The sequence below is a fragment of the Tympanuchus pallidicinctus genome, unplaced genomic scaffold (assembly GCF_026119805.1).
Source record: "Tympanuchus pallidicinctus isolate F22 unplaced genomic scaffold, pur_lepc_1.0 scaffold22, whole genome shotgun sequence".
In the NCBI taxonomy this organism is placed as follows: domain Eukaryota; kingdom Metazoa; phylum Chordata; class Aves; order Galliformes; family Phasianidae; genus Tympanuchus; species Tympanuchus pallidicinctus.
Genome location: NW_026294739.1, coordinates 34,788,263 through 34,806,638, shown reverse-complemented (window position 1 = coordinate 34,806,638; position 18,376 = coordinate 34,788,263). Strand labels below are relative to the sequence as shown.

The window sequence follows — 18,376 nt, the reverse complement described above, 5'->3', positions numbered from 1 at the left end:
ATCTTTTACCTGATAAATCAAGCTGTGCTTGGGCATATGGAGAATTCCATAATACATTCTTTTCAAGAATTAGAAAGCAGTAAGTATGTGTGAAAGTGATAATCAGCATTTGCTTTTGTAGGCAGAGAGAATGTGATATTTAGAAATAACATCCTTGACTTAGTGGTCCTGCACTGGATGCTGAAGCCTTGCCTTGCTTCTAATGTCTGCTGTGGGGAGAAGAGGCAGGAGAATGAGGAGTGGAACACCAAGAGTACGGTTTTAAGGTGAGAGCATGAGCTAATGCTGCTCAGTGTGGTGATCACCTGCAGTGAAATGCTCACCTAAAATTCCAGTGCTGCCATTTTTCAGCTTTGAACAGTAAATGGCTTAGTGATGCTAGCCATCTGTATTGCAGCACACCGTAAGTATTACTGGGCTGGTTTTGATCCCACTAGACTGAACTCTGCTCCTGCTTTGCTAGATAGCAGTGAAAGAAGTGTCCTTTTCCCACTGCCCAAGCCAAGTAATTTATTTTGCTCTTCAGGATCGAAATGTGCTCTATGCCCTCATCACATCAAGGCCTGACAGTGCTGTAATGGGCATTGTACACCGCTAACCAGGAAAGCTGTGCTTGAGAATCAATTCTGGTCACTCCATTTCTTGATTAGAGTGTCAAGTACCTTAGCTTTATACACTAGAGTTTGCTGGCCCATGCACAGGAATCCCATGCCACTAAGAAAATACTGCAAGTATTTCCAAGGGCCTTGAGCAATTGTGTCTCCTTCAGCAGTCCCATGGCTTTGCAGGGCTGAGTTCTGTCCTTGGAGCAGCTCCCTCTGTCTGTCTGGATGTTAGGTTGTGAACCATGCTGGGTCAGAATATGACCAAATACTTGTCTGCTTGTGCAAATGACTGTACTGCTCTGCTTATTTGTATATTTGCTTGGTAGGAATGGTAAATAGCACAGGCTGACAAACGTTGGCCTGTCAGAGTGAAGCTTGGCCTCCACACACGTAAAGTTAAAGAATGGCATTGAGGAAATGAAAGCTGATGAGTGCTCTGGTCTCAGACTCTATTTGGACCTCTTTCTAGTAATAAAATTAACTTCAAAACCCTTTAGGGCATTATAATTTTTAAAGTAGAATGTGAACAGTGCAGCACTGTTAACGAGCTGCACTGCCAGCTGTGCTCTGTGGAGGTTCTCCTAAATGTGAGGCATAGGCAGGAAAATGCAATGACCTGCCTGAGCAATTTTTTGTTGATTTGTTTCATGCTGTGAAGTAACAGAATAGAGCATAAACCTTATGACAAGTGAGAGCTACAGGGCTCACCACACTAAAAGTGGGTATAACAAAGTAATTGATAGAGGATCGGTGAAGTCCTTCAGCCCGTCCCTCTGCTCGTGGTTTTGTTTGTAGGTGGTGATGCATTTCCATGTGGGTGCTGCTCACCCATTTGTGCAGCTGCAGATCAGTGTCTGCTCTCATGGTGCATGTTGTTGGCATTGGTGACACCCAGCAGGAAGCAGCTAAAACACAGAGAGACCAGCAGAGATCCATCTCTAGGCTGAGCGAGGCTGTGCTGATTTTCATCTCTGAGGATCTGACTCACTGCTTGTAATGAGTCAGGGGGGCTCATGTGGCTGGAAGGTGCCTTGCTCCTCCAGTAGCACTGGTCCTGCAGCAGGAGCTGGGGGGGGTCCAGTTACCAGCACTGGGCTGTAGGTCAGAATTAAATGATAGTTATTTCTCCTCTGGCTTTAAAATCTGTTCACAGCTATTTTATGATGCTGATCATTTATCAGCAAGACCAGGACCACCATGATATACTTCATAGTTAATTTATTTCAATTAGTTCACAGCTAAACTTCATTTAAAAGAAATTCTGAAAATTGGATTAGAGAGGGGAAAACCTGGAGAGTTTCCAGTGTAGAACTATTGCAAAAAATACAGGAATTTCTCAACCTGAGAGTCAGCGTGGTGTTGCAGCAGTTTGGTCTTTGATTACGTCATGTTGATGATTAAATGGGTTCTGCTGATGCTCTGTACCTGGTGTGCAGAAGGAGTGAAGGCACACTTGGTGGAGGAGGAGAGGAATAACGTGGTGCACCATTTTCCCTCTTCAATTTATGGAATTGCTCTCTTCCTTCCCTCTTAACATTTCCTCCTGTCATGACCTTGCTGCAAGGTGGGGAGGGGGGAGAGAAGGATGGGATGATCCTTAACGAGGTGGCCTGCTAATTTCTCCAACAGAGCTGTTCTTCAAGTGCTCCTCAAGCACATGTGCTTGTAGGAACGGGTAGTGTTTAGCACCAGGTTACACCTCGCTGCACACCTTGAAGCAGGATTGTCTCACAGAAGGATGGGGCAGTTCTGATGATGATATAGGAAAAGTTGTCATGTTTTTTTCCATTTGCATATGCTACAGTGTTTTGTTGGTTTGTTTTTTTTCTCCTGAGAACTTAATCTTCTATATTAAATTAAGTCAAATAATCCTCTTGTCACTATAAAAATAATTACTATAGCTTTTCAAAAAGAACATAGGAAATAAAAGATTTTTCACCCCCCCCCCCCAAACCCACAGCTTTTCTCTCCAGCATTATTTTAATGAGCAAAACAGTGTTAGATTTAAAACTGCAATTAAGACAAGAGTACAGAAATGACCAGCTTTATTTTCTGACCATATCTGCTGCTGCTGAAGCTGCTAATAGCTTCCACAGTCACTAGTATTAATTGGCCTAATACCAGATAAAACTAGATTTTGTTTTAGGCAGATATTAGGAAAAGATAAAAAGAGTTATAGGGAGAACAAAATCTCCTTGTTCTTAGGGCATAAGAACTCTGGAGATCAGAAATCAGCTCCTGCAGGCCTCCTCTCAGTACTGAATGTGCTTCCCTCATTTCTGTCATCAGGCCAACCTGTCTCCTCTAGGGAGAGCACAGAAATAGTCCCTGTGGGAATGAAAGCAATGACCCTTAATCAGTAATGTCCCTTTGTGTCTGGTAGAAGTAGTGCTGCACTGAGTAGCTTTCCTTGTAAGAATTACTTATATTCCTGTGTTCTTTCACACAGGTCCATTAACCAAATGTGCTTCAATGTCGGACGTACGCCCATTACAAAATACAAACTGAACTAACATGACAAGGTTACTTATTGCTAAGACACGTGGGGCCAAATTTTTAATTTCCAGTGGATGAAGCCCTCTGCTGCCTATGCTTGGGCATTGTCTGTGTTCAGACTGTAAGCCTTTACTGCAAAACCCCAATGCAAGCCCCAGAGTGGGGGTCCCGTTCATGGGAGCAGAGCAGTTGTGCAGGCTATGGAAAGGGCTGCTGCAGATTGGCTGAGTGTCTGTGTAAATCAGGATAGCAGGAATTGACCCAATGGTTGTAAAATGCATTTTGAATTGAAAACTTTATTTTCTCCTATAAACTCTCTTGTTCTGCACTGCTAAGCTTCAAGGACTTTATTGCACCGTTACTAATCACAGCAGCAATTTCATGACAATCCTGAAAAGTGTTCTCAGATCAGTTCATTTTGCTTATACATTCCTTGTTTCTTGCCTTGCAAAATGACTGAAGTGAACAGATTGGAACATAGACTCAAAGTGTGTGTTGCTTTTCCATGTCAAGATGTCTTGATTTATTCCCCAGCCATGGCTAATGATGTCTCCAACGTTGTCTGCACAGCTCTAGGATTTGCTTGTTTGCATCTGGCAGCAGCTTCAGCATGAGTCAGTAGCATGAAGCATCATGCAATTGATGTAGAGAGAGCAGGAGTCTTCTGTAATTCCTAGTAGCTCTTCCAAGTATTTGCCACCGACACAGTTGTATATTTTAACCAGTCATGAACAAAGAACCCAGTCATAAACACTTTGTTTTCTTAGTGTCTGAGAAAGGACATCACAAAATCACAGAATGGCTGATGGGGACCTTAAAGACCACTCTGTTTCAGCCCCCTGCTATGGGCAGAGACACCTTCCACCTGTTGCCCAGGACTGGACTCGGACTCCTCCAGAGATGGGGCAGCCACAGCTTCCATGGGCAGCTTGTGCTAGGGCCTGGGTAAAGAACTTCCAGACATTTGTTACGGATATTTAAACTGGTTTTGTCTGAAATTAAATTTTGGACATAAAATCATTAACTGTATCTCCCTACCAGAATCTGAAGCCAGTGTGAAGAAGAAAGTTTAACCATCATGCTGATGCCACTAGTAGAAGCTTTTCTAAGCTATTCTGACATCCAGGAAAGGATGCCAGGTTTTGTACTCCAATTACTTCTAAGGTATTCATAAGCCTTATCCTGCAGATTTATTACAGTGAGGGATGAATGACAATATTTGCATTGCTTTTGTGGAGAAAAAAGTAGAGGCGAATTTCTCTGCTTTCATGCTATCATCTGGCATCTCTCATGGTTTTCTTTCTATATGGTATCACTAATTTACTGATATAACACTCTTTTACATTGTTCCAGTACATCAGAAATGCTAAACATTGTCCTTTTATGTGTATTTTACTCTTCTATTTTTTACTTAGGTGTACACAAATGAATACAGAATTCAAGTCAAGCACCTGATTTACAGAGATGCAAATGGCTTGTTATACCTTTAATTTGCAGGCATGGTTAGAATAATTAAAGGTATTTCTGCTTTTTAGCCACACAATTGTATTTACTTTTTTTTAAGAATAATGCTCCTGAAGGATTTTTCCCTACTAATGAACAATAGTGGTTGAATGTCAGCTACAGAGCCATTCTGCAGGCAAGAGAGCAATAATCTTGCAAAATGGCATCTCACACGCTGGTGGTAGCATGGCCTGAATGTGGCCCTTGCACTGAGCATACCTGGGTCATGCTGTCTATTCTGACATCATTTTTTTCTATTGGATGATGTGGGAATGTACCAGAGGGCAGAGGTTTAATATTTCGTGAATATAAAATTCTTTAAGAGATCTTTTTAAAAAGTAAAAACTTTCCTAAAAAATACTTTTATACCACAGAATCTCTTCCATTTCCCATGTAACAACAGAAACAGCTTAAAAATTTCAATAATTTTGTGTAAAGTATTCCTGAGCTAGTAATTTGTATGCTGGATTTCCACTTGATGCAATATGAAACTGTGAAGATACCTTATCATACTCTGAAAGCTGACATTAATAGGCACTTCTGAAAATATTGCATAGCTTTGCATGGCAATGAGCACTCAGCCGGGTAGCTAGTGAGCGTGCTAGTGAAAGTCTGGGGAAAAAAAAGAATCTATCCCATAATGTTTATACAGTTTTTAAGTGTGATTATATATTTAAAAAAAAAAAAATCTAAAATTGAAAATTAAAAAATTAAAAAAAAAAAAAAAAAAGAGGATGGGGGATAGAAAAAGCAACCTGGCTGGGCAAGCTTCAGGGCCTCATTTCTTGCAGGGCTTCACACACTGGGAACACCAGGACGTGGTGCTCCCCTGCTCCTCTTAACAAGGGCAGCCTGGGACTGAGCTCCTTGCACCAAGGCACCAGTAGCAATGCTACGCATCGCAGGGCACCACGGGCACCTCTGGCACCTGATGTGTCATAATATGCAATAATAACAAGGGCTGCTTTTTAAAACAGCTGCCTGTGGTACGCCATGAGGATTGGTTTTGAGTTTTCATCTTTCTGTGCTGTGTAAAGCTTGATATTGAAATTGTGCATTCACTAGGGAAGGCTGCGCTTTCAGATAGCTCATGTTTTCAAGCAGTGTCAAGTTTTCCTGAAGCCTTTGTCTGGAATTGGATCTGAATTTCACAGGGAACCAGTAATAGTGTTTACATGGATTTTTAAAAAAGAGAAAAAAAACCAACAGACCAGGTTTTAAACATCTCCCAGTGGCCAAATCCCTTGCTTTCTGGTGATAAGGAAACACTGTTTTTTTGCAAGTGGTTTGCTGCTGTTTTTCATGGCTTTGTATATCTAAGCTTTAATATTTCTTCCCATTTTTGCTCACATCCAAGGAAGTTAATACAACACTACTGTCAAATTAATTGCTTTGGGAAACACTGCATTATTTTTGTGCCATCTCCGTTCACATTGCCAGAGAGAAACAGACAGAAAGGAAGGGTTCTTGAATGTTGGGGTAGGCAAGCTGCTGCTTTTCTTTGCTAATAGAGAGCAATTTCTTCCAAGTGGAGCAGAAAGGTGGCTCAGGACTTTGGCTGAGTGTCACACATGGGGCCAGCTGGGAGCAGCAGGTCAGCGGCACACTGACTGCTAGCAGAGGGGGCTGAGGAGATCTGTGCCCACAAAAGGATTCAGACTGTTGTGGCTGGAAAAATGAATTAGTACCACGTTTTCTGCTGAACATAGAACACACATCTCTTCTTTAATCATCTAAGCTATGGATCTGAGAGTAAACTTATGGGATAAAACTATGAAGAGAGGGAGCTCGTTGTCCTGAGACTTTTTTAGTCTCACACAGAAGGCAAACAAGGCAGCCTCAGTGTGGTGATTTAGACTTGATCCTGTCTCGTGGAGGTCAGGGAAATGCTGCTATTTCCCTGTCCCAGGGGTTTCTTCCTCACGTAAACATTTACGAGCTCTTTGCTTGAGCACTTCCCAGGCTGGAGCTGCCTGCAGTGCTGGTGGACTTGGAGCCCTTTGCCCACTGCAGGACAGTGTGGTGGCTGGCTGCTCTGTGCTGACCTACTTGCTTCTGCTCCCTGGTCAGCTTCCTCCCTGACCCCAAGCTGTCTCCTTTCCACTGCCATCCCAGGAGAGCTTTTCACCTTCCTTCTTTTCTCCAGCTCGTACATGCCATTCCCCAGCCAGCAGGGAGTTTCACCCCTGGCAGCAGCAGCAGAGTTGAACATCTTTGCCTGCTCCAGTTCCCTGGAGCTGGAGGCAGCTCGTGGCCGGATTAAGTTTCAGCATTACAGTACAGCATTTCTTTTATTCTGTTTGGTGTTGGAGTGGTGTGATGCTGAGGAGGAAGTCACAGAAATAGGAAACTAGAAGGTATTTTTATCCATTTTAAGAGCTGCTCAGAATCCTCCTGAGGTTGGGAATCGCACAGATGGTATATTCTCTGGAAAAAGCAAACATTTCTCCTAGCAGTCTGTTTATCCCTCTTGTTTGCAAAATAGTCCTCCTTTCACCTTAATAAATAGAAGAATTAATGAAAGCTTTTCTTGTCATCCTGGCTGTTACTTTTATATAGCTGTCACAAGGAAATGTGAACAGGATTGACAATTTCATTTATCTTTGTGATAGAAATGCAAAGTAAAGGATTTGTAGCAAGTTGTGTGTGCATTGTAATAGAAGGGCAGCAAGAAACCCTTTTCCAGCCAGTGCAATTTATTTACCTCTTTTCAAAATCAGCTTCTCATTGTTTGCCCACGAATCTGCCTGCTCTGAATATGCATTCAAAGAGAAAGAAAACACAACAAGTTTGAAAGGATATTACATGGGAAATTGCAAAAAGTACTTTATAATTACTTAGAAGTTTTGTCAAATTGGACAGTGTGGTTTTTTGTGCGTGTTTCAATAGGGTATAGAAATGGACTGGGCTGATGCCCATGAAGAAGGAAGGCAGCACGTGGGTTTGCTGCTGCTCGTGGCAGTGTGCTTGGCCCCAGTGAAGGTGAGATGGCAGGGGCCCCTGTCTACACGTCTGGGAACAGAGGAAATGGTGGCCTGGGGCTTGGAATTCATTCAAATTGTGCAGTTAGATGTTGTTATATGGAAAGGAGCGTAAGATGGAGGGGCTGGAACTGGGACCTGCTCCATAACATTTACGTATGGACACAACCGGGGCGCTCTTCTCAAACATGAATGCTGTGGTGCCCAAGCACCTGCCAGAGAATGTCAGGCCATCAGTGGTAAATCATGACAGTGCGCAGCTGGGTGAGGAAACAGGCTCCCTGCCACCCCAACCTGATCGTTCCTAATGTCCTACCCAAGGAATGGATCCCCACTATTCCTATTTATGTAAAGACTCGTGATTTTTCGAGCTGGAGGTTTCATGCATCTTTAGTTTAACATTCTTCTGTGCAGGACCTGTATCTTATCTCCAGGGCAGAGGCAAAGACAAAACCAAAATCCCTGCTGAATCCAAAAGAAAAAGATCAATTGGCATGTAGTGTGGTAGCAGTAGCATGCAGCTTCAGGAACACCACCTGCCTCCCGTCTCTCACACCACCACAAGTTGAATGTGGCAATGATGCTAATTCTTCTGCTGCATTTCATGTGTTTCCCCTGCTTGGCGTTTCTCTGAATTTGCAACACTGACAAATGTAACCAACCATTAAAATGTGCAATAACAATGACATCAAAAAGCACGCTCTGCGGGAGCATAGACATGTAAATACAAGTGATGAAGAAACAGAAGTAGAATTTCTGGCTCGTGATGAAGAGCCTGAGTAATCTGGTCAGGCTGTTTCAGGAGCTCGTCATTTATTCATTAACTTGTACTGTAGCATACTCCTATTTATTCCGAGTGCAATGGCAAAGTACAGCTGCACAGGCTGAAGGCAGAGCACTAGCTAAAGGAGAGTTTTAGGACAGATGGTATCCTAGATTTATAAGAAGGCCTTTCTATAATTAACAGTGGATTCATCACATCCAAAACATTTGCTCATGTAATGTGCCTTTGTGTATTAGCAGGGTTGTACTAAAACCTATCAATTACTTCCAGAATTTAGAAAAACGTTGACTTCTAATAGGTTTGAAGGGGAAAAAGTGAGTCCATTAGCTGCATTTTTATTTAACAAGTTAAATTTTGTAAATAAGATTTTTTTTCTCTAAGCTATCATTTCTAACTGTGCACCTATACGAATGTGTGCTATGCTGTTAACGTTTCATAAACTCCAAAGGCAGTTCTCAGCCTGTGTGGAATAGTATAGAAAAAATTCTGTGCAATACAACTTAATAGCATATGCAGTTATAACCCAAACACTTTTTCAATGTTTTTGGAAGCAGCTCCGTGTCAAAAGTGCAGCTTTTTTTCTACCTGTCTAGGCCACAAGTTCAAGTGCAATCAGGTGAGTGTTTTGGTCTTAGCTTAACCTCTACCATTAGGCAGGGTCTGGAAAGCTATCAACTATTGCTCAGGAAAAGGTCAGAAATAACTGCCAGAGTGACCGAATTCTCTGTTGCTGGATGTAGGGATTGATCCAAAGTCAAAACAAAACTATCTTGCAAGAAAAGCTAGATAAAGGCGATGGTATCTGAAAAGTGTAAACTATTGCAGAGGTTGCACTGGAGGGAGAAACTGAGTTGCTTTTGCTGTTCTGATCATCTCTTGTACTGACTGTAGCCCTGGATAGGTGCATACCCCATGGCAGTACGTAGGGAGGTCCCCGTGTGCTGGCCATCACCGCTCCAGCAGCCTTCCTGTTTGGTGGCACAGTGGAGGTGACCCAGAGAGGCTCTGGGCTTCTGCTCTTCCCTTTGTGAGACCTCTAGGGAAACCGAGCTTCATTTTAGGGTTTCTAAACATGTCCTCTTGCCTTTCCGTCCCCTGGCTTGTGGTAGCTGTCTGCACACATGCAGAAAGGCATGGGTTATTCCAGCAGATCCATCTCTTTCCCACAACACCTTTCCCCTTTCTTGAGGGCCACGCTATGACATGGGAATTAATTTCAAACAAACTGATGTGATTTCTTTTAACCATAACCATCAACACCAACTTCAGGCTGCTGGTTCCCAGAGCTCAGCTTTTGTCTTGTTGGTATCTCATTGATAGAGAAATATGGACTACAGAAGTGCTTTCTAAATGCAACAAATGCTGCTTGTTATTAGGATTTTCAGTAAGTACTAGGTAATCTGTGACTCACTGTGATGTACTCCACCAGAGCCTCATTAGCCAACCAAGCTTGCCTAATTGACTTGGCATTTCTCGTGCGTGCAACCAGGCCATGAAGTGGGACTTTAAAAAGCTTTGTTCCTGACAGCAGAAAGGATTTTGTACAAAATCATAAACAGCAGTGAGGAATCATCACCCATATGATAAGAAACTCTGTCAGGCAGGTAATATAGTGCTGGCAGGCAGTGTGAGATGAAGCATGGCAAGGTTAGGATTTGGAAGCCAGCGAGGGGTGGAGGTTTTGATAAATCCCATATAAAGCTGGCTTTGAACTCTTCGGTGTGGTGTGTATAGCAAGAGCCACGTACGCCATCCAGGAAGGAAACAGAAAACATTTGGGTGAGCTTTGGCTGCCGGGAGCAGGTTTCTAAGGTACCAGGGCAGTCTGGGCAGTGCCCCCCAGCCCTCCCCAGCACAGCAACCATTCCCAGAGGACTGATCTCTGTGTCAGTGCCAGGAGGGCACTGCTCAGCCCTGGCACACCGTGGCCGGTGCTGGCAGTGAGGAGCTGGAGCCGTGCGCCTCAGTGCCCAGGTACGGCAAAGTGCTTCTGACATTTCTCCCCATTTGTGAGAGCAGCCATCTGGCCAGCGGGCTTGTTCTGAGGTACAAAGCACAGCTCGGAGAGGCTTTATTACTAAGATGCAATAAAAATAGATAAGCAGAAAACATCATGTATAGAGCTCGCGTATACAGAATAATAATGCTGGGGAAACAGAGCGGACTTCTCCAAAGTGCAGCTTAGGTTGGAAGCTCTGGAGCAGTCCGTGAGCACAAACAGCTGTAAGAGAAGCACCGATTTTGCTGGGATGGAAAACCCTAATCAGTGCTTTCCTTCCATCTGCTAACAGCGCTGTGGTGGAATTAATTCTGGTTATCACTGCAGTTAACATCTTCATAGCTGCTTTCTGCCTTCCTCCTGAAACCTGAGCTCCCTGGCAGCAGAAATCGGTGTGAGTAGCGGGGCTGCTGCTGTGTGTAAGGAGCCCGAAGGGAGAACACGCATTGTAGTTAACTTTAAAAGGATTATGAAGCTTATCTCCAAAATGATCAAAATAAAACTGAGACCTTCTGAACAATGGAAATCTCTATCTCTAACTAGCAGTGTAGTCAATTTAGTTAAACAAATATCTGTGTGTACATGGTGGATTAATTTCAGATTAGTGGAATAAAAGCCCTAATAGTTAAGTAGCTGTAAATATTTGAATTCTAACGTTTTGGTAGAGCTGTTACTGTTTATTTCACATATCTTTCTGCTTAACAATAGGATTTTTTTCTGTGGGCAATGAAATACAGGGTTAGTTTCCTCCTGCTCGCTGCTCTGCGCTTTTGGTGGGTGCAGGTCTGCACTGCCTGCAGCCCCCAGGGCTGGGCCAGGAGCACCCTGGGCACAGCGCAGTCAGAGCTGCAGTCCCACAGCCCCCTGCCTGCTGCCCTCCATCTGAAATACCTCACAAATGTCATCCGTGCAGCCTGATCTGCAGGAGCACGAATTGCTTCCTGGCGTGCTCTGAAGCCTGTCCTTTCCAGTCCACCTGGATACTGGCCCCTGTGTTTGAATGGCTGCCTGCAGTGAACTGGGTATGAATGAATTACAGCTTAAGAAATGGTAGTTCTGCTCAAAACATTTGTCCCTGGCAAAGGCTTAAATCAGAGCAAAATCACTCCTGAGGATCAAGACTCTTATCTACATAAGAGAAGGGGGGAACATGTTTATATATCCAGGCTTGTTATTTATGTGGTAACCTGAATTGATCTCCTGCTGTTAAAAGGCAGCATCTGAAGGCAGACGCATGCTTATCCCTAGCAGGAGTGTGAACAAAGTGTCAGAAATTTTTTCTAAAGTCCTGCAAATGCAGCTATTTGTCAATTAAATGCTTTCTTAGAACTGTTTGCTCACCTCAGAACACTCCTTTCATGAAGACCTTTTGTCCCAGTCTTTTCCAGGATAGGTTTGCAGATTAACTGCTGGAACTTTTGTTTCTGTAGTGGCCATTATCAGTAAACAGGCAAAACCCTATCCGAATGTTTGTGTGAATCCAGCTCTCCTGAGTGCTTCATTGAATCCATCTTTCTGTATGTCCCATGCCTGATCTGAGTTCTGAGCCGAGTCCACAAGTGAAAGGTGCAGAATGAAGAATCATCTGCCTTTCAGATCTCACCTTTCTGCCTGTTGCTCATGGCAGAACCTGCCCAGGCCCTCTGGTAGTCGGAGTCCCTCCTCCCAAGGCCATCTGATGTAATGGTAGCAATTGCCCCAGCCAGACTTGCCCAGTGCTACATCCCAGAGCACTGCTTATCCCTCCACCTGTGTCATGCCACTTTGTAACTGCAGGGAGCAGCGAGGAAATACCAGCAAGTAATTGATCCTGATCAAACAAAATAGCCGTTTCAGCTCTAATTTAGGATCCACAGACTCTTGTTAGAGAGACTTTTTGAAACAGTGGGTGGTCGTGGGCTGACTGCTCAGCAGGCTCGGGGGGTGTGCCATCAATGTTGTCTGCTAATGAAAATGTGCACATCCTTCCACATCCCCGACCCTGTTCTGAGCACTGTGCTGTGGTGTGGGAATGTGCCATCAGTCAGGCAACCACAGCATGCAGTGATGCATCCCTGAGCCAGCTGGCACCTGTGGGGGGACCATGAAGGTGGCGTCAACAGGGATGGGATGGGAAGTCTGGCACAAAGGTTTTATTTCACAAACAGAAGTTGTGTAAATGATTGAGTCAGAGATCTAATTCATCTGTATGGTACTAGCTCAGGTGTTTCAGCTGATAAATGAAGATGTCAACTTATTAGCCTAGTTTTGGCAGAATTATTAAAAGCGTGTTTGCATTTAGGCTCATTAAGGGAGATATCTAAAACCAGAAGCATCCAAAATTAATGGATGCCTTTTGAAACTGTTGACTCCAATGAGTGGTGATGCATTCTTTTATAAGTGGATGGGTTCTTGTGGTTTAGGCAGAGAGTTCCTTAAAAGATAAAAATACAGTCTTGAGCTTCAAAGGAAAAGGAATTGAGTGCTTGGAAGCCCTTCTGTGCTCAGCCCAGATACGGTGTGCTTAGCACGAGTGTTTGTGCCCAGTCTCATTTTCTGTGTTGTGTGTAAACTTGAAATTCTTGCACTATTTGAATATTTCTTTTTCCCACGTTCTCTTCTCCGTGCTACAAACTGGCAGGATTTCTGCATGTGTCCCAGTTGCATTGGTTTGGCAAAGATCTTCATGTTAGCTGAATGAACTAACTAGGATCACACTATCAGCACCTTTTCTCACTTGTGGTGAGACATAGAATGCAGGCATGATGCATCCTTAGGTCCCTAACTGTTACATTAACTTGCATCTGGAGTATTCTCCTACATTTGCACACATATTTAATGTAGAAATCCTTGCAAGCCATTGAAAGTACAACATCCAGTTGAGTTTTAGCTCTAGGTGCTGAATGTTGTATGTACAGTACAAAGAGAGAGAAATGTAATTTTAGATAAAATAGAATGTATCTTAAACTGTTGTTGAAATGGGACCTGGCAATATGAGCACAACTGAGTCCTGATTGTTTCCCCCACACTGGATCAGCAGCATGGTGAGGCCAGGAGACAAAGCCCTGCAGAGAGCACGGTGTGTCCTGCAGGCTCAGCACACACAGCTCTCTTCCCCACTCCTGGAGAGCAGTGTCCTCACTGCTGGAGCTGCTGCTTGGTGCGAGCTGCCCAGCAGCCACATCAGGAAGCCTCGTGCTTCACTGCTTCATCCAAAAGGTTTTCATAGTGCCTCGAGCTTCGGCCCTGGGCTGGAGGCAGGAGGCAGGCAAGAGGTGGCTTTTTAACAGCAACGTATTTTTCTTCCAGTGATTTATCATGCGCTTATTGCTTTTTTAAAAAGGCAAGAAGAAGCAAATCAATACACTTCAAGCAAATAAAACTCATTTCCCTACCTCCAGTTAATCAGGCCTTATTTGCTTAGTATCTGTGATGTTGCAGTAATTATACTAATTCTTCAGTCATCCATTGAGTATCTCTTGAAAAACTGGATAGATGTGAATTGAATTTGTAATTTTTTCAGGTGTTTTTTTTTTTTTTTTTGCTTTGTACTCTTAGAGAGCATAGCATGGTGTGATCCTGGCAGTGCGAGTGATAAAAAGGAAAGGAAAAGCAATCTCAGCTGCTTGTAAAAAAGGAAGCAGACTCTTCAATGTTACACATAGAAAACAAATGTTCTTTAAAATCTTGTACAGTGGTTCATCACATCATCTCAGCTCATTAGGAGCTGACAGATTACTGACAAATTTGTGTTGTGCCTCCAAAATGTTTGCAGAACTGAGGCCTCAGCTTTTAAGAGATCACTGCATATCCTGTCTGATCTGTTGGTTTCTTGTGTGAATTTTCTCCATTTGAAATACTGGGAGCTCTTTGAGGTCATACACACGTCCATTTTCAGTGTGGGAGAGATTGCTGGTTTCTCTGAGCCGAGCAGGAAAGGCATTGCCTCAGTCAGCGCCGTTCTCTCTTGCACCTTAACTTTCTTTTCCAGCAGGATAACTAGTCTTTATTCATAACATTTTGACTCTAGTTCCCTATTTCTATCACTGTGAGAACGTGATGTACCAGGATGTTGGTAAACACTTACTAAAATTATTGCCTAACTCAAATGTGGAATTTTTAGGATGACAGGATCACAGAATATCCTGAGCTGGGAGGGACCCCCAGGGATCCCTGCATTCAGCTCCTGCCCAAAACTCTAACCCTATGTCTGAGAGCGCTGCCCAAACACTTCTGGGATTGCTGCACTGTGCATGCACGCTGCCTTCTCTTTCTGTTTGTCCTTGCACGAGTGTCTCACACTGTCAGATCTTTTAACACAGAATATCAGAGGAGTAGATAAAGTAGAAACTAAAGGCAATTAAAAATGCTTTTGCTACATAAAGCAAGAACTGTGCCTAGCTGAAAAGCAGGGACATGTTTTTTACCTTACTCAGATTTATGGACAGAAAATGAAGCTTTTGTGGGGAAATGTCACTTGTCCAGAGTACAAGAATGAATAAAACCTAGCAAAACAAATAACACAGGCTGATGGCTTTAACGCTGAGTTTCCTAACATGGGACAATTGGTTCTTTCTCAGACCCTAAACTGAGCTTCTGCCTGTCCCATAATCCTGTACAGCCCACGGCTGTGGATGGCAAAGAAGAAAGCCATCATGTGCATGGAGCACAGTGTGGCCCTTTGAGCCTGCAGCTCTTGTGGTCTCTCCAAATTTCTTGAAGAAATACAGCTACGCTGCCAGATTGGCTTGGGCCTGATCAGAGCTGGAATCTGGGGGAGGGAGGGGAGGGAGGAGGAAGGAAGGAAAAATGCAATTATACCTCTTGATTTGATGTTAAAGCAGTGACATTTTAAAGGCAACGGGGCTGGCAGCTGCCAGTCCATTGTATGAGCTACTCTGAGGCAGAAGCACCACAGTGAAGGTCACTGTGCTGGAAGCAGAGTGGGAACATTTTAGCATCTCTCTTGCTTTCTTTGTTTGTTTACGTCCATTCCTCACTTCTGGCCCTCACCTGTTCTGTGAGCACAATGCAACCCCTGGGGAGGTGCTGCCCTGAGCCCCCCAGAGCCCTCTGCAAAAGGATGTACTTTCTGCCAGCAGCAGCAGAGCTGGGCCCCATAACTATGAAAATACATCCGTATAGTAAGGAAAATCTAACAAAAATCTACAAATAAAGCACTGAACAGGACTTAATTCTGCTGGAGGATTTAGGGCAAAGATGGATGTTGCTTAAATGTGGTAGGAATACTGAGTGCTTTTGCACCAACTCAAAATAAAGGTCTCATCACATGCTTTCTGGGTGTAAGATAAGACGATCGTTGTGACTTTCTCCTTCAGAAATATGACCTGCACCATTTCAGTTTTTGAACAGGGTAACTCCAAACAGCAGGGTATGAATAAAGGCTCCTGAGCAGCCATTAGCAAGTCTTTTGGTTATTCAAATAATGGGGCTGTACATCATTTTAAAAAGTTACAGGCAGAATTGTTCTTAAATGTCAGCTATTACGCAGTGCTAGAATCACTTGTGGGATTTCCCAAGTCCCCATAAAACACGGCCCAGCAGCAGCCTCCCATTAGCAGCCCCTGGGACGCCGTGCCTGCCGAGGGCTCTGGGTGTCACTGCTGATGGTTGCCATCGCCTGCAACCGGCCGTGCTTCCACAGCTCTCGCCAAGCAGGAGCTGGGGCTGAGAGCGGGTGTGAGAGCAGGAGAAGGGAAGGCAGACAAAGATGGCTGTGTCTTTGGGAGGAGCCAGCTGGCTCCATCCAGCGGCCCCTCGGGCTGCCTGGCTTCCCAGAAAGGTGCTCAGGAGCCAGGAGGGGATGTCAGGGCTTCTCCAGCTCCTCTCTCTCGGGCTTAGGCATGGAGCCATTTGGATCACGTGGCCAAAAGTGAATGCTCCGTGTCTTGGCTTGTCCTACAGCAGAGTCTTCTCTGCTCAAATCTGATTTGGAAGTGGAAAGCTATGAAAAAGCCACAGGACTTTTCCTTAAAAGCAAGCAATTTGAGTTTGCCTGGCTGTAAAATAATGTTATCTATCTGTTGCACAGCGTACTGCCGTGTCTGAGTGACAGTTACGGCAAAACCAGTCATCAACAAAACACGGCCTTCACTGTCAGCACCTGAATTCTTCCTTCATTTCCCTGAGAACTGCTGGTGTGGGCGATGCTGCAGGGCCAGCAAAGGGAGTTTCTCACTGGGGTGTTCTGCTTTCATCAACCGTTCAGGGCACGAGCGTGGGCAGGTGATAGCTTACGCGCTGCAGAAGTCCCTTTTGCTGGCAGGATTGAATCAATAAATGGCTTCAAACGTTGTTACAATCCTGAGAGCAACATGATTTGCTCAGAACACTTGCTATTCAGCTTTGAGCACCATAGTCCCCCATTATAATTTTAGTAGAAGATGAGAACATAAAAGAGCCTTGTTATTGCTCTAAGTTAAGACTGTGGAAAACACACTCATGTTCCTAATTCCTTACTTTAATTGAATACAAAGATATCGGTGCTCAAGTGTTCAGCTGCTACATGGAAAATCAAATTTGGTGGCCAGTAAATACTGTGGAACTGAAGGCTTAATGGTATAAACCAAGGGGCACATTTGAGATGAAACTGCCTTCACTTCAGCAACACTATTACCACAATAACAACCTTAGATTTATGAAAATAGAACTGACTTAAATGCATTTGCCTTTCCTTTTCATTTTTATTGCTTATTTTTTATATCCAAGAAACAAAAGCCTCTTAACATCAGCCTGGTATTTCTGCCATCTGAGCCCACATAAAATTTCTCAGTGCTGCAATTCCAGAAGAAATTTTTAAATATCAGTTTAAATAAAAACTTAAGTAAAAGGTTTCCAAATACATTTTGTCATAACTTCACATATACCTGCTGTGATTATGTGATGGTTGGAGGTAAGCAGAGATTCCCTGCATTCTCAGTAGCAGGAAGGCCAGAGAAAGAGCCCTTCCTTGTTAAGGCCGCCGTACTTCCAGAGCTGCCATGGCTGGCTGTGCGTGCAGGTCTGTGTGTGCTGACTGTGCGGTCTGTCTGTCCCCAGGTGTCCCTGAGCCTTCTGAGGAGGGCCTGCTGCCCCAGAGCCGCCCCGCTAGCACAGCACAGCACAGCACTGCTGCAAACCACCACCCAGCTTCGCTCCCTGGAGACACCGCTGCACACCAGGTAGGCGATGAGCTGCTCACGGAGCTCCCTGCGGTGCTGTGTGGCTTAAGGCTGGCTTTGTGTGGAAAGAAATGATGATGCTCATTTATGTATGGAGCGTGATGAGCTTTTGGGCAGAAGGCAAAGCAGAAGTGATTGTTGGGTTATTTGATGAAGTGGTGTTTGATAATTACTGCAGTAAAGGCCCTTATGGTTGGCTGGGACTGAGTGTGCTGCCTGAGTGCTGGGCTCTGCTCCTGGCAGGGGTCAGGCTCCAGGGGGAGCCTGGAAAGGAGCTGCATCGTACCACAGACCTAGCAGGAGACCACTGCAGGGTTTAAATCCTGATATAATCAGTGGAAATGGCAGATAGTAGTCTGAAGAAAGAAAAAAAATCCATTAGGAATATGGATTGATGCAGCCCTGGGATCCCATCCACACTGCAGGCGGGTGCTGCAGGGAGGTGGGTGGTTGGGTGCTTCCAGCGCCCAATGAGCACCATGAAGTGACTCTCAAACAGGCGCGTCCCGATAATCAGGTCCGTAGAACTCATCACATGTCCAGCTTTAAAAGTAGAAAGAAAATGTTCTGCGGGTCATTAAATCCACTCTGTGTGCCACGATGATGAAATGGAGCTGTGGCTGAACAGGATGGTGCCTTCAAATGGAACTTCAGAGGAGAAATAAAGCCAAAGATGGTAGCGAGGCGCCTTAGATTTATTAAAATACAGCCTCTCCTCATTACTTAGTGCAGCTATCAGTCTGTGCTGGGGCAGTAACTCATTGCAATGACTTTGCTGCTGTGACTTGTGACCATTTCTGCTTCTTAACTGGGATGTTTGCCTAAGAAACAGCTGATCCGCAGAAGCA

General features: G+C 44.3%; 1 protein-coding gene across 2 annotated transcripts in view; it reads left to right on the top strand.

Annotated features, from left to right (window-relative positions):
- VSTM2B (V-set and transmembrane domain containing 2B) overlaps positions 1-18,376 on the top strand; it is a 169,813-nt gene that overhangs the window by 134,869 nt on the left and 16,568 nt on the right. Inside the window, exon 4 of one of the 2 annotated variants that reach the window (XM_052686842.1) lies at positions 17,407-17,528. The gene's annotated coding sequence lies outside the window, so the exon portion shown is untranslated. Of the gene's footprint in view, positions 1-17,406; positions 17,529-18,376 lie in introns of those variants that run through there. The other variant, XM_052686843.1, reaches the window with a different exon arrangement.